Genomic DNA, 20,992 nt, shown 5'->3' on the forward strand with positions numbered 1-20,992 from the left:
GTCTACGGTATGGCTGCAGTTGACAGGAATACTGTAGGGCGATTGGTAAAGGGAGTTAAAGCGCAAACACTCAGCTTCCCGACTGCCCACATTCGGGACGTCCTGCCACTGCCACTGCTCCCGATATGGTGAACTGCGTAGATGCCGCTACTACTCGAGAACTGGCTTAACGGCTGTTGGTGTGCATTGGAAGTGCCAGTGCAACGACTGAGACTCTTGAGTATTCAGAGGTCTGCTTAAGATGGATTTCACGAATGGTCACGACAGACCACAACATTCCAAGAACACCGTTTCATGTGAACTGTTGCAGCAGACTGAGGCCCCTGGAGAGGCCTTTCTGTCACGCACCGTTGCAGGTGACGTAACCTGGGCGCATCACTGAGAACCAGAAATAAAAAAGCGTGCACTGGAGTGGCACCAGCCGCAAACCATCTGCTGGCAAAGTAAGGGTGGCAGTTTTTCAGTATGGTGATGGAGTTATTCTCGTGACTTTATTACCGAAAGGGTCTAGTATTAAGCCAGAGACGTATTTGAATACTCTCATATAACTCAAGAACCGTATCCGACGTCCTCCATCTCACAAGAACTCAAAAGAAATTTTCCTTCAACACGGCAATGTACCGGGTGATCAAAAAGTCAGTATAAATTTGAAAAGTGAATAAACCACGGAATAATGTACATATAGAGGTACAAATTGACACACGTGCTTGGAATGACATGGGGTTTTATTAGAACCAAACAAATACAAAAGTTCACAAAATGTTTGACAGATGGAGCTTCATATGATCAGAATAGCAATAATTAGCATTTCTTTACGCGAAATGCTCAATATGTCCACCATCATTCCACAACAATAGCTGTAATGGGGGAATAATGTTGTGAACAGCACTGTAAAGCATGTCCGAAGTTATGGTGAGGCATTGCCGTCGGATATTGTCTTTCAGCATCCCTAGATATGTCGGTCGATCACGATACACTTGCGACTTCAGGTAACCCCAAAGCCAATAACCGCACGGACTAAGGTCTGGGGACCTGGGAGGCCGAGCATGACGAAAGTGGAGGCTGAACACATGATCATCACCAAACGACGCGCATCTGTCGGACATTTTGTGAACTTTTTTTTTTTTTTTTTTGGTGCTAATAAACCCCATGTCATTCCAAGCGTGTGTGTCTATTTTTACCTACATTATTCCGTGGTTTATTTATACTGACTTTTTGATCACCCGGTATTTCCACGGATATGTCTGAGAATCAGGAAACACATCGCCACACTGGGTGAGACGTCGTTGCGTCATCCACCCTATATCTCAGAACTGGCGCACTAAGACTGTCATCTGTTTGGGGGCTTTTCAGGAGTTTTTATGTGTGACACACTCTGAAGATGTTGAGAACGTAATTCACGCAGCAAAAATTTGGCTACGAGCAGAGGACTATAGTTTTTGACGACAATCACTACATGCTCGTGTAAAGCCATATAACTTGATAGTGAGTGTCTAGAAAAAAATAGTACACGTAAAAAATAGGTTGATTAACATTATCGCTTAAGGTTAACTATGTTCTCGGAAACAATTGTGGGCCGTTATTTATTGAATGACTCTGGTAAAATCAGGTTGCCACCTGAGGTCAACGACGCTTTCATTTCGCCACCTCCAGGCGGGTTCAAGTTGGAGGACTATGCAGTCGCTGAGGATGCTGGACCCCTTCTGCGCTTTTACTATTCGCCTCAGCTGGAACTACGCTGCCGGAGAACTTGGGTGGTGGACAGGTTGCCGGAGTCCTGAGAAATGGATAGCATCTGGTCTGCGAGAACCGGCGGCGGTGCTTACGCAGGCACTGTCAGGGAAAACACTGCGGCTATGTGATGACGGCTGCAAACCGCAACTGGAAATAGCTGGCGTTTCACAACAGCAGAAGCTCAGTTAGGCTGTTTTTCACTTGCTGACTCTCATTATAAGGCTATTTAATCCTCCTCTTTAAACCAACAGAGGCTACAAATGTCAAATGTATTGTCGATTAAGAATACAGTGCCAATGTTATCCTGTACATGTCACTAAAGGAAACATCCATCTAGCGTCCATAACTAATACTTCTAAATGCCAGGCAGAGGTTCTAAATTTGCCTCCGTTTTGATTAAAGGCTGGCCGTCAGTCAAACTGAGTTTCTTTTGCTTTCTTCCCAAATATAGAAAATCTTATAATCATTTCAATAGAGCAGTTATAAGCTATGTAAGTTCTTTGGTGTTGTAACAAATACTTTGCCAATCTTATCGCCACGATCGACTCTTTTTTTACATTTTTTTCCCAAAAAACTCTTTTTGTCGACCGTCTTGGTGGTCTTCTTCCGATTCTCTATTCTTTTGTCAAGGCTTTGATGAATCCGTCTTCTTGTGAACCCATTACATGACCAATGGACGTAATCCTGTTAACTTTTGTTGGAATGTCACGATCTTCAAACAGATCGGACAGCTATATGTTTTTTCGGATTCACCGATCACTATCCAAAGAAAAAAGCATAGGATTTACAGACCATGGGAGGAAATGCGGTAAAAGACACGAGATGCACTATTCAGGTGTCCTGATGGGAACAATTCCTACTGACTGGGTTTCTTACGTTGAAGTTTCGCCAACAAATGAGACTCCTCGATCGAAACTCACTCACGGCTGCAGAATCAGTTTCCGGTGAAACGTTATGAATATCAATTAAAAACACTCAATAACTGTCTAAACTATCACAAAAACTATGTGTTTTTATAGTTATTTACAATGTCTCTGAGATGTGGTTTTTCCGTCTCCAGAAACTTGTCCACATCAGGAGAAACACCCTACATTAACACTGGAAGTATGAATTAGAAGACGCCTATAGTCACAAATTTCCTTGTTTTATTAAATACACGACGCATTGCGGACCCTTGTGGGTCAATTATTAGGTGTAAATCGTCTTAATACATGGTTCATTTTTGCTCTTGAATTATGTGAAATGCATGTTCGTGTCACGAAAATGTTTGATTTTAGGTTATGAATTTCCTAAATCAAATGCCGAAAACATCTGGGAAACAGTGGGAAAATGAATAGTGTGAACTTACCACATAATCCAAGAAAAGCATTTTTATCTTTTGAACAGCATCGGAACCACCTACAGTAGAAGAAATAGAAAAGACTATCAAAGCATTAAAGAATAACAAAGCACCAGGAGAGGATGGGATAGTAGCAGAAATGTGGAAATTGGGTCTTCATGGAAGAAAATTCAGAAAGTAATTAAAGACATTTGGACAAAAGGAATCATACCCAGTGACTGGAAACAAGCATTAACTCATCCTCTCCATAAAAAAGGAGATAAAACAGATACCAACAACCAGGGCTATACCCTTGTTACCAGTAACATACAAAAAACTGTCTAAAGCACTTTTAAATAGAACAGAGAAACAAGCAATACCCAATATAGGAGATTATCAAGCAGGATTTAGAAAATGTAGATCATGTGCAGAACAGATTCTTACTTTAAAAACAATTTTGAGAGTGAGAGCTGCACAAAATATAAATACAGTAGTTACTTTCGTTGACTTCAGTAACAGACAAACACTATTCCAGATACTTTATGAATCAGGGATGGACGAAAACACCAGAAGACATGTTGAACAAACGCTCACAGATACAACATCACGGATTAAGTTCAAAGGCGAAATTTCTGAACCATTCAAAATCAAAACAGGAGTTCGACAAGGAGATGGACTGTCCCCAATTCTCTTTAACTTGGTTTTAGATAAAATAGTAAAAACATCGGAAAGCACATTAAAAAACAGAGGCACAAAGGGTATAAGCATGGGCCAAGGAAAGAACAAATTTGTGGATGATACGGCATTGATAACTTAAAACCGAACATACGCAACAGTTTTGCTTGATCTGTTACACGAGATTGCTGAAAGGACTGGGCTAAAAATATTCTATGAAAAAACCGAGTATATAAAACACAAACATAATACAGAAGAGTTTATTAAAACAAAGTATGGAAAAATTAAAAGAGTTGATAAATTCAAATACCTGGGGGAATGGATCCAAGACAATGGACTGGATAACACAACAAATAAAGAAAGAATAAAAAAATCAGAATTTGCATATAAATTAACACAAAACTACTCCAATAAGAAATCAGTATCCATACAAGCGAAGATTAGGCATTATAATTCAGTTATTAGGACAGAAGCAACTTATGGATCAGAGTGCCTATCATTGAATAAGAAAGGCGAATTAAGAGAACTAGAACAAAAGAGAGAGAAAAATACTTAGAAAAATTCTAGGTCCTGAGAAAAACAATGAAAATACGTGGATTAAAAGGACAAATGAAAATTTATACAAAACTATAGAAAAGATGACAGATACAACGAGGAATGGACATTTAAAAAGAACGGAAGAAACACAGATTACAAGAAAAAATTTTTAATTACGTTAGGAACCTCAAAAAACTGTAGGATTAATAGGAGCAGTAAAGAAAGATACCAACAAAATAGGTGTCACGGAAGAAATAATACGTGACAGGAATCACTTCATGCTACTGATCTCAACCCAAACTATGAAGAACATGAGCCAAAACCTCGACCCAAGAGAGTGTGGACAGATGAACAGAGACGAGCAGTTGGGGAGAAAATGAAGAAGTACTGGGAAGAAAGGAAGAAAAAGAAACACCTTTAGTCTTAGGTTGTACGCGATCCATAGCTGGCCAAATTCATAAATAAAAAATTATGACCATCGTCATCATGATTATCGTTGGGAAGTTTTGTAATATTTTTGTATGTCTTGCCACTGACTTGTAGGAGACGGCTCTAAGGACCCAATCTGATCGGGCTATAAAAGCAATAAATAAGTAAAACTGAAGCTCATGTGAGAAGCTCTCTCAAACACTCGCCTCCCTACACTGTGTACTGGTTAGACTGTGCAACAGCGTCCTCAACTAATTCTCTAAAAACGGACAGTCTCCATATTTTGAGCCGGCCGCTGTGGCCGACCGGTTCTAGGTGCTTCAATCTGGAACCGCGCGACCCCTACGGTCGGAGGTTAGAATCCTGCCTCGGGCATGGATGTGTGTGATGTCCTTAGGTTAATTAGGTTTAAGCAGTTCTAAGTTCTAGGGGACTGATGACCTCAGATGTTAAGTTCCATAATGCTCCTCTCCAAATTTTGAAAAAAAAAAGAGAAAAAAACACGCCACATTCAGTTCTGTGTAGCAAACAGAGCCATAGCAACAATTGCTGTAGCACATGAGCAGAAGTCAGTAAATAAGGTAGAATGCTCCACAGTTTTGGATGTACATATAGATGAACACACAAACTGGAAGATGCATCTTACTGAGCTTCTCAAACAATCAAGTTCAGATACTTTTGTTCTTCGTATAACTGCCAGTTTTGGGAACAAACGCATCAACCTTCTGGCATATTTGCACTCAATAACGTCGCGAGCAACAATTTTCTGGAGCAACTCATCACATAGAAATAAAGTACCGATTGCACAATAGCGAGCAATAATAACGACGTGTGGTGTTCAGCCACGGACATCATGTAGGTACTTGCTCAAGGAGCTACACGTTTCAAATGCACCGTCACAATAAGCATATTCGCTAATGAAACTCGTCACACAAAATCCATCACGATTCGAGAGAAGAGTGATGTCCATACGCAAGAGGGAAAAATGACCTTCATTGCTCTTCATTAAAGCTGTCAGTGACTCCTAAAGTAGTTCGTGCAGAAGCAAAACTTTTTGATCACTTGGCCAGTAACATGTCTGACAGGTAGGGAAGCAAATTTTTAATCTAATTTTAAAGTCAATTTCCCCTGTACAACTCCTTCCGCCACACTGACGAATTTCTGCTTAAAAATTGGTAGCTACACTACTGGCTATTAAAATTGCTACACCGCGAAGATGACGCGCTACAACGCGAAATTTAACCGCAGGAAGAAGATGCTGTGATATACAAATGATTAGCTTATCAAAGCATTCACACAAGGTTGGCGCCGGTGGCGACACCTACAACGTGCTAACATGAGGAAAGCTTCCAACCGGTTTCTCATACACAAACAGCAGTTGACAGGCGTTGCCTGGTGAAACGTTGTTGTGATGCCTCGTGTAAGGAGGAGAAATGAGTACCATCACGTTTCCGACTTTGATAAAGGTCGGCCTGTAGCCTATCGCGATTGCTGTTTGCCGTATCGCGACATTGTTGCTCGCGTTGGTCGAGATCCAATGACTGTTAGCAGAACATGGAAGCGATGGGTTCAGGAGGGTAATACGGAACGCCGTGCTGGATACCAACGGCCTCGTATCACTAGCAGTCGAGATGACAGGCATCTTATCCGCACGGCTGTAGCGGATCGTGCAGCCACGTCTCGATCCCTGAGTCAACAGATGGGGACGTTTGCGAGACAACAACCATATGCACAAACAGTTCGACGACGTTTGCAGCAGCATGAACTATCAGCTCGGAGACCGTGGCTGCGGTTACCCTTCACGCTGCATCACAGACAGGAGCGCCTGCGATGGTGTACTCAACGACGAACCTGGGTGCACGAATGGCAAAACGTCACTTTTTCGGATGAATCCAGGTTCTGTTTACAGCATCAAGATGGTCACATCCGTGTTTGGCGACATCGCGGTGAACGCACATTGGAAGCGTGTATTCGTCATCGCCATACTGGCGTTGGTCACCTCTTGCTCTCATTGACGGCAGAGTGAACAGTGGACGTAACATGTGTTACGACCCGTGGCTGTACCCTTCATTCGATCCGAGCGAAACCGTACATTTCAGCAGGATAATGCACGACTGCACGTTGCAGGTCCTGTACGGGCCTTTCTGGATGCAGAAAATGTTCGACTGCTGCCCTGGCCAGCACATTCTCCAGATCTCTCACCAATGGAAAACGTCTGGTCAATGGTGACCGTGCAACTGGCTCGTCACAATACGCCAGTCACTACTCTCGATGAACTGTGGTATCGTGTCGAAGCTGCATGGGCAGCTGTACCTGTACACGCCATCCAAGTTCTGTTTGACTCAATGACCAGGCGTATCAAGGCCGTTATTACGGCCAGAGGCGGTTGTTCTGGGTACTGATTTCTCAGGATGTATGCACACAAATTGCGTGCAAATGTAGTCACATGTGAGTTCTAATATAATATATTTGTGCAATGAATACCCGTTTATCATCTGTATTTCTTCTTGGTGTAGCGATTTTAGTGGGCAGTAGTGTAGTAAAAGAAAAGGTGTTTTTACACGAGTGGGACTTAAGATAATGATGTGTTCATTAATTTTATTCTCGCTTCCCGCGTCCGGGTTCCGGAGTTCGATTCCCGGCGGGGTCAGGGATTTTTTCTGCCTCGTGATGACTGGGTGTTGTGTGATGTCCTAAGTCGTTCTAAGTTCTAGAGGACTGATGAGTATAGTTGTTAAGTCCCATAGTGCTCAGAGCCATTTGAACCATTAATTTTAAACTCATTCGTTCGATACCATTTCGATAAAAGAATCGTTCAAATGATGTATGTAACATGTAGCTAACTAAACTGGAGACGCCTCCTATGCATGTAACGGATTAGCAAAGATCATATTTTAGATGTTGAGACAGTGAGGGGCAAGCATAGCCGCCATGTTTAGACGAATGCCCCGACACCTGCGTGGCGCAGTTTAGGGAGAACACATTTCCAGGAGAGACACCGGGCCTTCCGCTGTACGACACCGGTCTCTCAGTCAGTTCGAGTGCCCAGGAGTGCTGCTACTGTTCTGCGCTGGCGGGCCAGAGGCGCGCACGCACCTCCAGCGGCGCGCCGCTGTTCCCGTTACGGCAGCTTCCCGGCTGCTCGCGCCTCATTAGCGCCGACCCGCCACGCTGCGCAACGCCGGCGGAGTGAACGGCCGCTGATTCACGCACCGAGTGTGCCGGCACGCACTCGCCGAACGGACCTCCCGAACGTCGCTCAGCTCCCACCTCCACAGAATGCGAAATACGTCGACTGTCTGTGCCTGCGGAAAGTGACGCTGTTCTGATTGCTGCAGCGCGGGTTGCATACATCGAAGGCCGCTGAAACATCGTAGCTATGTTCGTTCATTGGTGCACTCGCTGAGTATGCTGAAAAAAAAAGTTCCACATTCTGCCACAACGTGAAAAAATTGCGCTGTAAGCAGTCAGTGGAGCCGGCCACTGTGACCGAGCGCTTCTAGACGATTCAGTCCGGAACCGTGCGACCGCTACGGTCGCAGGTTCGAATCCTGCCTCGGGCATGGATCAGTGTGATGTCCTCAGGTTAGTTAGGTTGAAATGGTTCAAATGACTCCGAGCACTATGGGACTAGAACTACTTAAACATAACTAACCTAAGGACATCACACACATCCATGCCCGAGGCAGGATTCGAACCTGCGACCGTGGCGGTCGCGTGATTCCAGACCGAAGCAGCTAAAACCGCTCGGCCACACCGGCCGGAGTTCGTTAGGTTTAAATAGTTCTAAGTTCTAAGGGAATGATGACCTCAGATGTTAAGTCCCATAGTGATCAGCGCCATTTTTTTCTTTTTTTGTGGTGTAGATGTAGGGAAACGGTCGAACGATTAAGCACATACACTCAAGCGCCAAATAAACTGGTACAGGAACGCTAATTCAAATAGGGAGATGTGTAAAAAGGCAGAATGTGCCGCTGCGGTCGGCATCGTCTATATAAGACAAGTGTCTGGCGTTGTTGTTAAATCGGCTACTGCTCCTATAATGGCAGGTTTTCAAGATTTAAGTGAGTTTCAACGGGGGCTATAGCCGGCGCACGAGCGGTGGAACACAGCATCTCCGACACAGCGATGAAGTTTGAATTTTCGCGCTCGACCATTTCACTAGTTACCGTGAATTTGCGAAAAGCATTCAGATCTGACAGTTATCCAGTGGGCAGTGGAAAGATGCACGTTGGGAACTATTGGAAGAGACTGCAATCTGACATGTACTTATAACCGTAACAGAAAAAAAAATTATAGAGATGGGCTGGACATGTAGGCTGACGAATGGCCGGTAGCTGGACCAAGAAATTCATTTCCTAGATTCTAAGAGATAAGAGCAGACTGAAAGGATGAACTAATGGAAGGTGTGTAGATGGCATTTCCAAACACGGATGCTATGAGCTGAAAACGAGGAAGCATTCATCCAGCAGCAGATGCAAAATGGCGGCTATTGCTGCTGATGATGATGCATTTTGGATGATGTTGGAAGTTGGTTGGTGATTATGAACTTTCGACAAAGATGGTCCATAAATAACGAGCATCTGTTGATACCCTCGGCCTGTCAACACGACTACAGCCACCTTGGGGTTGAAGCTCTTTTTTTCCGTGTTTGCTTTAACAATACGTATGTTTTTGGATAGGGTCCGCCTTTAGCAAAAACACAATTTTGTTTTTTAACCCAAACATCTTTCACTGCAGTTGCAGTTCTTTGCTGTTTGTATACAGGTAGCTATTAGTTTTTAAATCGTAATTACACATATTTGCAAAAACACATAATTATGAATTCATACCTTTTTACCACATGGTGTGGTATTTCTAATGTGTTGTGTTTCTGCAGTGACTGTTCTGTTCCACAGTTTGTCATCTGCAACCGCATATATCTTAAAGTAGATAAATTGTTTAAGCCAAAATTATGATTTGAAAACTTGTTATTTCTATGCCTGAAATTATTTAATTCTCAGTGTGTGTGTGTGTGTGTGTGTGTGTGTGTGTGTGTGTGTGTGTGTGTGTGTGTGTCTATTTACATAGTGTTTCACTTACATCTTCTTTTTATTCATCTTCATCACTGTCAGACACTCTATATTGAGTTGCCACTGTCACTGTTTCATTGTTTCACTGTTTACCAGCTCTAAAAACAATGCAGATGACAAACTGTGGAACAGAACAGTCACTGCAGAAACACAACACATTAGAAATACCACACCATGTGGTAAAAAGGTATGAATTCATAATTATGTGTTTTTGCAAATATGTGTGATTACTATTTAAAAACTAATAGCTACAGGCAAAGGGCACTCTTTGTCTTTAACAGATGAAGAATAAAAGCCCACTGAAGATGCTGCAACTGCAGCGAAACATGTTTGTGTTAAAAAACGAAATTGTGTTTTGCTAAAGGCGGACTCTATCCAAAAACATACGTATGACTACAGCCACGCGCACTTTTTGAATTTTCATGTAATAAAGGCGCTCAGGTTGCACGTACTGACACTTGATGTCTGCATCATATTTTCCACACTCACTAACGTCATTTCGATTAAGTCATTGCTGTATAACGCTGCGGATTACTATGAGGCATTTGAGCCAGTTCAGATCCTGTCAACGTTTAAAATAGATCCACAGTAGATACAAAAGAGGTTAATGAAACTGCTACCAAGTGTGGCCTCAATACTTCTTACGAGGAAACGCAGTATATGGACTCCGAGCTCGCAGATTTTCCCTTCCTAATGAGGATAGCCGGCCGGAATGGCCGAGCGGTTCTAGGCGCTACAGTCTGGAACTGCGCGACCGCTATGGTCGCAGTTTCGAATCCTGCCTCGGGCATGGATGTGTGTGATGTCATTAGGTTAATTAGGTTTAAGTAGTTCTAAGTTCTAGGGGACTGATGACCTCAGCAGTTAAGTCCCATAGTTCTCAGAGCCATTTGAACCTAATGAGGATATATGGCGACATCACAGTCTTTAAGAATTTAGGTGAAATCATGAGGAAATGACAGAGTGGGCAGTAACAACCGTGCAGGAAATCTGCGTAGAATCTACAACAAAATATTTCCTTCTTCCACAGATAAATTTAGCCGCTGCCATCTCTTCTCTCAGAGCACTCTAAGCGGTTGAGACATCATTAACCACGAATGCCAAAGTGATAGATCACTTTGAAACGACGTACGTTGAGTAAAATATTCGAATCGAAGACCACAGAAGGAGTGTGTCTGCAAATGCTCGCAGGAACTTTGTTCCTTGATCACACGGTTTAGTTCCGTTGAACGGAAGATATCTGAAGTTTTATGGACGTCTAGGGAGAATGGTCGGCACACTATTGATTGAGATAATCTTTCTCGAGTAACGAAAACCCAAAAAATGTTACAAAGTGCTCTTGACCCACCGGCAACTGCACGGATCACATACAGGCAAAACGCGAAATCTCGTCAGTTTTTGACCAAACAGCTGACAGGAAGGAGTCAAAATCAAAAGCGCGTGGGCACCAGAAAGACCACAGACCTACAGTGAGAGGATGAAATAGTTTTGGGAAACTGGAATGACACCCTGGCTAAAGGTAACTAACAGTTCTACGTGGTCCTTAAAAGGACGAACGAAGGAAAAAAAAAAATCGAACGAATTTTTCGCAACATACACACGGCTGTAGCAACTTGTCACCTGATCGTAAAATTAGGCGATGAGTTCGTGTTTGCTTATTATGACGACTTAAAGTGATGACAAGGATGGAGCCTGAAAACGACGCGGATGGTTTCTATCGTGGTAACAAGGACGGTGCTTTCGGTGATGATTGTCATCATAACGATCCTATTTCTTATAATAGTTCTTATGATTGCAGCGGTAGTTGCAATGGTGTTTATGACGGCGATAATACATCTACATCTACATTTACACTCCGCAAACCACCCAACGGTGTGTGGCGGAGGGTACTTTACGTGCCACTGTCAATACCTTCCTTTCCTGTTCCAGTCGCGTATACTTCGCGGGAAGAACGACTGCCGGAAAGCCTCCGTGCGCGCTCGAATCTCTCTAATTTTACATTCGTGATCTCCTCGGGAGGTATAAGTAGGCGGAAGCAGTATATTCGATACCTCATCCAGAAACGCATCTTCTTGAAACCTGGACAGTAAGTTACACCGCGATGCAGAGCGGCTCTCTTGCAGAGTCTGCCACTTGAGTTTGCTAAACATCTCCGTAGCGCTATCACGCTTACCATATTACCCTGTGACGAAACGCGCCACTCTTCTTTGGATCTTCTCTATCTCCTCTGTCAACCCGACCTGGTACGGATCCCACACTGATGAGCAATACTCAAGTATAGGTCGAACGAGTGTTTTGTAAGCCACCTCCTTTGTTGATGGACTACATTTTCTAAGGACTCTCCCAATGAATCTCAAGCTGGCACCCGCCTTACCAACAATTAATTTTATATGATCATTCCACTTCAGATCGTTCCGCACGCATACTCCCAGATATTTTATAGAAGTAACTGCTACCAGTGTTTGGTGCGCTATCATATAATCATACAATGAAGGATACTTCTTTGTATGTATTCGCTATAGATTACACTTGTCTATGTTAAGGGTCAGTTGCCACTCCCTGCACCAAGTGCCTATCCGCTGCAGATCTTCCTGCATTTCGCTGCAATTTTCTAATGCTGCAACCTCTCTGTATACTACAGCATCATCCGCGAAAAGCCGCATGGAACTTCCGACACTGTCTACTAGGTCACTTATATATCTTGTGAAAAGCAATGGTCCCCTGGGGCACGCCAGAGGTTACTTTAACGTCTGTAGACGTCTCTCCATTGGGAACAACATGCTGTGTTGTTTGCTAAAAATTCTTCAATCCAGCCACAGAGCTGGTCTGGTATTCCGTAGGCTCTTACTTTGTTTATCAGGCGACAGTGCGGAACTGAATCGAAAGCCTTCCGGAAGTCAAGGAAAATGGCATCTACCTGGGAGCCTGTATCTAATATTTTCTGGGTCTCATGAACAAATAGAGCGAGTTGGGTCTTACACGATCGCTGTTTCCGGAATCCATGTTGATTCCTACGGAGTAGATTCTGGGTTTCCAGAAATGACATGATACGCGAGCATAAAACATGTTCTAAAATTCTACAAACGATCGATGTCAGACATGTAGGCCTATAGTTTTGCGAATCTGCTCGACGACCCTTCATGAAAACTGGAACTACCTGCGCTCTTTTCCAATCATTTGGAACCTTCCGTTCCTCTAGAGACTTGCGGTACACGGCTGTTAGAAGGGGTGGTGCTGAGTGGTCTTAGGTTGTGGTGGTGGTCGTTTTTGCATTAACTGTTGTAGTGATGGTGGGACGAATGATGCCTGTGACGGAACTTGAGGAAATGATAGCGGTGACGATATGATTTATGTTGACGGCTCCCGCAGCAACGGCAGGTATTATGCGAGACGACGGACCACAGCCACAGACAGATCCAGCGCCGACATTCCAGCACAGAGCCGGCGTGTCGCCGGGCACCAGTCAGTCGCGACGCCCTGAGGACGACGCCATAACATACGTGTCGGCATCGGCAAACTGTCCGCCTCTGCCGTGATTAGCGCGCTAGCAGAACAGCCCGACGTGCGAAGATCTCTCTCTCTCTCTCCCCCCCCCCCCCCCCTCTCTCTCTCGCTCCGTTTCTCTCCTCTCTTTTCTTCTAGAGGTTAGGGAGGTGGGAAGGGGGGATGATGGCTGGCGAGGATGAGTGAAAACCAGCTAACAAACACATAAAGAGAAAGATTGTTCGCCAGTGGCAATGTCGTTGTTTACAATGGGAGAACAGGCACTTACAGCAACGACCTCCACCGCAGTGAATTCAGTGGGGCACCTTTGACTCTGAGCCTTCGTCAGAGTATTTTACCCGTACCACTACTTTTCATAGCGGATCTCGGAGACTTGCTCTCAGTGCGTACCAAACAGTGCCAGACCTGTTTCATTTGATGATGAACAAAACCCCAAGAGTCACCACTCAGCTATCTGATATTGGGGAACCCAACGTCTTACCAGCAATCGATTTAGATATTTTGTGCTTATGTCCGTCGGTTTCTAGTGTCTTGAAACTAACGGCAAAAGTAGAGAGAATATGAAATGTAGACTAGCAGTACCTACAAAAGCATTCCTGCAAAAGCGAAGTATGTTAGTATCCAATATCGGTATAAATTAAAGTGTTAGGAACTCTCGCCTGAATATAAAGGTTACTTCAAAAGAAATATATGTACTTCGAACGCCTATATTTATTAAACTGGAAGTCATAAACCGAAGAGCCTAAGAAACTGGTACAGGTATGTGCTGGCCAGTGCAGCAGTCAAACATTTTCTGTATCCAGAAAGGCCCATACACGACCTACAACATGCGGTCGTGCATTATCCTGCTGAATGGAGGGTTTCGCAGGGATCGAATGAAGGGTACAGCCACGGGTCGTAACACATCTGAAATGTAACGTCCACTGTTCAAAGTGCCGTCAATGTGAACAAGAGGAGACGTGTAACCAATGGCACCCCATACCATCACGCGGGTGATACGCCAGTATGGCGATGACGAATACACGCTTCCAATGTGCGTTCACCGCGCTGTCGCCAAACACGGATGCGACCACCGTGATGCTGTAAACAGAACCTGGCTTCATCCGAAAAAATGACGTTTTGCCATTCGTGCACCCAGGTTCGTCGTCGAGTACACCATCGCAGGCGGTCCTGTCTGTGAAGCAGCGTCAATGGTAACCGCAGCCACGGTCTCCAAGCTTATAGTCCATGCTGCTGCAAACGTCGTCGAACTGTTCGTGCAGATGGGTGTTGTCTTGCAAACGTCCCCATCTGTTGACTCAGGGATCGAGACGTGGCTGCACGATCCGTTACAGCCGTGCGGATAAGATGCCCGTCATCTAGACTGCTAGTGATACGAGGCCATTGGGATCCAGCACGGCGTTCCGTATTACCCTCCTGTACCCACCGATGCCATATTCTGCTAACAGTCATTGGATCTCGACCAACGCGGGCAGCAATGCCGCGATACGATAAACCGAAATCGCGACAGGCTACAATCCGACCTTTATCAAAGTAGAAAAACGTGATGGTACGCATTTCTCCTCCTTACACGAGGCATTACAACAACGTTTCACCAGGCAACGCCGGTCGACTGCTGTTTGTGTATGAGAAATCGGTCGGAAACTTTCCTCACGTCAGCACGTTGTAGGTGTCGCCACCGGCGCCAACCTTGTGTGAATGCTATGAAAAGCTAATCATTTGCATATCACAGCATCTTCTTCCTGTCGGTTAAATTTCGCGTCTGTAGCACGGCGTCTTCGTGGCGTAGCAATTTTAATGGCCAGTAGTGTATTCTGTAGTGTACTGTACTGTACTGCTGGGACCGGGCGGCCGGCCTTGGCTGCTTTCGCCACGGCAGGGGCGACCAGAGCGCACGTTGCCAGCCAGCCTCATTGCCGGCCGCGCAGTTGGAGAGTGGCGACATCATCCGAGTGCGGACAAACTGTCCCTCCTCTTCCACTGGGGTTCGATATTGGCACCAGTTCGGTGCCAGATTACGGGGCGACTCCGTGAATGTGCTACAGACTTTCAGGGACGATGGAGAACAGTAATCGTACCTATCTGAGGTAGGGGTCGCTGATTCGCAACGACCGCGTCGAAAGGTATAAGCGTAAGTCGGTCCGATAGCTCTGACAGTGGAATACGTTTACCGCAGCAGTGGCCGCTAAGGTTGTATCGGGCAGGCAACTTTCAGACGTGGTGGTACGAACCAAAACAAGATAAAAATGTCCAGTAAACATGGGCACTAAATTATATACCTTAACCCTTTATTTGGCGCAAACACGGAAATATTGCGAAGAAAAAGAAGCTACTTAAATTAGATTTATATGATCGTGCGAACGATTTTACATACATTGTTTCAGAATACAATGTGATACCTGTAACTACAAGGCGTGTTTTTTAAGGAAGTACCGCTTTGAAATTAAAGAAAGACGTGCTGAAATATCTCAATAATTTTATCGCTAAGGGCAAAGTCTACGCTTCCCTTTCAGCCTTTAACCTGGGGAGTGATCAAAACTGTCATATCGTATATCATTCACCGGCACAGGAGCTGCTGTTTCCTTCCTCTTGCGGTCTTGTTGTCCATCAAATATTTGCTCCTCCGAGAAAAGCTAAGTCTGTCTGCAATACCACGGGTAAGAATTCACTAATACGTTTGTATAATAACCCACATTCGAAAGTTCCTTTTTCTGTTCACACGCAGTTTTTGTTGCACTCTAAAAGACAGCATCACACAATCGAAAGAAACCGCTAAACCGGTAACTGATGCTTACATATCGTTGCACGACACCTGCTGAAGTTGATCACTATGCAGAAACTTTTCACCAGAGACAGAAAAATATGACTGTGTATGGTAGGTTTAAATTTGCTTGCAAGCACCATTACCCATGCAAGAACGAAACTTGAAACATACTGCAGAAAAAACTGTGCAGTTTTGAGCCATGAGCATTACTTCATCTTCGTTACTGTGAAACACCTCTTCCACTGAACAAGTCCTATTACACCCGAAACTCCAGATTTCAGTCAGATCGGTATCGAACGTTTAATATCGACAGAGCATCAACCAAAACTCTGATATAGTTTATTCTGTGTGCCTTCGCCCTGCAGAATGTTAGTAAACGTTAAGCGGGAAGTTACACAAGCGCAACGGAGCACAGGAAAGGCGTAGCGGTATCGTGTAGCTAGAGCGTTAGTTTGGCGTATCAAGGGTCCCGCGATCGAACCCTGGCCGTGCCACTTTTTGTACTGTAGTACCGTTTAAGCACGCACTGCTGCACGACAGCACACAGAATAAACACGAGTTTCGCTAGATACTATGTCGATATACAACGTTCGGTACCGATCTGACTGACACACACATCTGGGGGTTTGCGTATAATCTCTTGAGTTATGCCCTTTAGAGCCCTTCTGTACTGGACATTTTTTTCTTGTTTTGGTCCATACCACCACCTCTAAAAACAGTCGATCCTACAATTTTAGCAACAACCATACCGGTATGTGTATTCCACCGAAAGAGGAATCAGAACCATTTTCGCTTATAACTTTCGACACGGTCGTTACTGCATCACGGCAACTTACCTCAAACTGACACATTTACCATTTTCTCCATCGTCCTTGAATTTATATCACCACCACGGAATCACGTCCTATATAAATCAGCTTATAGTGATCAAACAAAAACAGAGCTCTGTGCTGACGATGCAAGCATCATAATCAAGCCCAACGAAGCTACACCAGCAGAAGGAATAATAAATAACGTACAGTACTACACAGAAAAAAATTGTTGCTTCTCGGTAAATGGCGCATCAGTTAACTAAAACTAAGTTAATTTAGTTATGTACCAAGCAGGGCGTCGTCAGCGATAGAACACGAGCGAAAGGCAATACGTGGAACTGTACGTCCAAAACTCCTGGCTATGCGTTTTTATCAGATCTTGATTCGGAGACGCTTCAGTTCGACAACGTTTCCTGTACTTGTAATTGCTCGTTCTGGTGATGAAATCGCCAGCAAATTGGTTTGATTTACATTCTCTCATTCACTGCCATACAGAACAATTTTCTAGGAATGTTCCACACACAGACAAAAACATTCATTGCACAAAAAGGAAGTATAAGATACTATGACATCAAAAGTGTCGGGACACCGCTATGTACCGAGCGAGGTGGCGCAGTGGTTAGACAACTCGCATTCGGGAGGACGACGGTTCAATCCCGCGTCCGGCCATCCTGATTTAGGTTTTCCGTGATTTCCCTAAATCACTCCAGGCAAATGCTGGGATGGTTCCTTTGAATGGGCACGGTCTACTTCCTTCCCCATCCTTCCCTAATCCGATGAGACCGATGTCCTCGCTGTCTGGTCTCCTTCCCCAAACAACCCCCAACACCAGCCGGACCAGACAGTATGAAAGGGAGGGGGGGGGGGGGGGGGGGGGGGCGAGGAAAACTGTGTTGTCAGACAGTATGAAAGGGAGGGGGGGGGGGCGAGGAAAACTGTGTTGTCAGTAGGTAAGCAGAGTGCCTCGGTCACGAGAGCTAGCCAGTCATTGGTTGTCACCTTGTAACACCGTGGATATGGTATCGGTAGATTCACTAAAACCATGTTTACAATATGTTCCAACTATTCGCGCAATATTTCGACAGATAACATCTGTAGACAACCTCAAAGTTCTGTAAAGAAGAAATATAATACAGAGTTTACAGATTATCGAAAACTGTTTCCAATGTAGGCTTACAACCAAATTTTCATCCACGCAGTTACAAGAAACAAAAGCATTTGAAACAGAAAAGACAAACATCTGAGCACAAACATCTTCGAAATAGCTACGTTAATTTCAATAACAAGTTAAAAGACGAAATGGTGCAATATTGTTAAATTATTAATTAAATCATGTTTTGGAGCTTAATGTCTCCTCCGAAATATTAGACGACAGAGAGGCTGAAATGCTTCCTAGCTTTTGTCAGTTCTGTCCCAAATAGAAAACAGCCAAATCTGAAATATGAAAACTGCGTCGTAATTTTGAATTCAAAAATACAGTTCATTCTCTAAACTAGTCACACCAAGATTACTTTTATTATTTGTAAATTGTGACAGCAGACACAAAGCATATATGTAACCTATTCGTAGAAAACACAATACTGCAAAACAACTAGTTGAGAAAGAGAGCGGAGAAATCGCCCAAGTCAAATTAAGTATACTACTGTCAACGCAATACGAACATCATATTTCCATAAAAAATTACCAGTAGATACTGAGCCTGTATGTTTCACGTTTTTCTATTTTTAAAATGACATTAACCTGTGTCAAAAGCGTGTAAACAAAAACTAGAATAACAACTCCAGCGTGAATCTGAAAGTATTACGAAAACTTGTGACGTATCGATGCACACGACGTACGTGGTCGTCAGGATGCACAAAAACGTATGTGCTATAGTGTCGCTCTATAAGCTGTTATCATCACTAATATATGTGAGTATTGTAATCAGCTGTAAAAGTTTATCAGAATCTACAGTTAAACCGTCTCGTGGAAAATGACATCATGGCCAAGACTATTTACTTTGAGGCAAACGTCAACTTACACCTACTACCAGAACCTATTTTTACAAGCATGCATAAGAAGCAGCAGCCTCAGAGACACCGTCAGAATTTCGATGACATAAAAAGCGATGTGCAATTAGTTCAGCTACGCCTTCTTCACTTTGTCCAAATTTAGGTGCTTGAGGGTAGAAGACGAATGCTAGAATCTTGTCATGCCCAAAAAGGTATTACGACAGGTTGATGAAGTGACGTTAGGATCTGAGTAACGAATCAGTCGAGAACATTTCAACCCTTTTAAATCTGTTGGGGATCTGACTGTGAAGGGAAACGAGAAGAAACAACCGCAACTAAATTGGGGCCAGGTGCACTTCTATCTATCTATCTATCTATCGCTTGCAAGGCGCAAGCGGGGTTGGCGTGGTTAAATCGGATTTGGCATGTTAATGTGAAGGGGTGGCCGGATACCCTTCCTGCCGCCACCCCGTACCCCCCGAGACGGAGTCAGAGTACCCCATCTGTCTGCATACAGTGTAAATCATGGAAAAGTGCGGATGTGTGTCAAATGTCTGTGAGTCGTGTAAATGAGGCGGAACGTGGGGACCAGCCCGGTATTCACCTAGGAGGGTTTGGAAAACCGCCTAAAAACCACATCCAGGCTGGCCAGTACACCGGCCCTCGTCGTTAATCTGACGGGCGGATTCGATCTGGGGCCGGCGCGCCTACCCGAGTCCAGAAAGCAGCGCGTTAGCGCTCTCGGCTAACCTGGCGGGTAGGTGGACTTCACCTGTTGACGGGCAGGGAATGTCAAGCACTGAGGAGGGTGGTTGTAAACATATCGCTTCAAATCAGTGCAAGGAACAGCTCGTGAATTCCGAAGTGCAACCAGCACTCCAACTACCGCAGTGACCCTCCGCATAGAGAACCGAGCGAGGTGGCGCAGTGGTTAGCACCCTGGACTCGCATTCGGGAGGACGACGGTTCAATCCCGCGTCCGGCCATCCTGATTTAGGTTTTCCGTGATTTCCGTAAATCTCTTCAGGCAAATGCTGGGACGGTTCCTTTGAAAAGGGCACTGCCGACTTCCTTCCCCATTCTTCCCTAATCCGACGAGACCGATGACTTCGCTTTTTGGTCTCCTCCCCCAAAACAATCCAACCCCCCTCTCCGCATAGAGTTGAGCAGAAAAGGATACAATTGCCGAGCAGCTCCTTAAGAACCAGACATTTATTAACTCAGTGCCAAGTGACGCTTGAGTTTGGTGGTGTAAAGGATAGCCCCACTGGATAATCGATGACTGGAAACGAGTAATTTGGTGAGTTACGCTAGCCCACGTGGGAATACGATGGGAGAGTTTGGATTTGAGGAATGACTGTAGAACGTTATCTGTCATCATGTGTAGTGCCAACAGTATGGAGGTTGTGGTGTCGTGGTGTGGATTGTCTCCCGTGCTTAGGTCGTGCTACAGTCTGGAACCGCGCGACCGCTACGGTTGCAGGTTCGAATCCTGCCTCGGGCATGGATGTGTGTGATGTCCTTAGGTTAGTTAGGTTTAAGTAGTTCTAAGTTCTAGGGGACTGATGACCTCAGCAGTTAAGTCCCATAGTGCCCAGAGCCATTTTTTTTAGGTCGTGCACTGCTTATTGCGCTTAAAAAAAGTCTAAATGCGGATGGAAGTCACACGGAATTGCGTGCTGCGTTCAGTAGAGGGACAGGTCGGGGACGGTGGTCGTTTGTATCAGCATGACAACGCGCCCTGTCATAAACCAGAACCTGTGTGACTCAACGATCTGTCGACATGACATTCCTGAGGTAGACTGGCCACTGGGATGATGAGAACGTCGGCTTCGCTCCAGGATCCAGCGTCCAACATGCATACCTTCTCCAGTTTCGGCTGTTGATGAAGAATGAACTGTCGTTCGTCCACAGACAGTGAGACATCTCATGGTTCCCAGCAGTGAACACGCCCTGTATTAATGTCCTCTAATAGCTCACTGTGCAACAATGAAAATGTAAATCGAATGAAAATATCCCATTCCTACCAATTCTAAAGCGCTGATCGCGAATATCACAATGACAATTCAAAATTAGCTCTAGTTTTCATTTTACACTGTTTTACTGCGATGAGATACTTATATACGGATTTTTATATTAAGCTTAAAATCAAGTAT

The sequence above is a fragment of the Schistocerca americana genome, chromosome 9 (assembly GCF_021461395.2).
Source record: "Schistocerca americana isolate TAMUIC-IGC-003095 chromosome 9, iqSchAmer2.1, whole genome shotgun sequence".
In the NCBI taxonomy this organism is placed as follows: domain Eukaryota; kingdom Metazoa; phylum Arthropoda; class Insecta; order Orthoptera; family Acrididae; genus Schistocerca; species Schistocerca americana.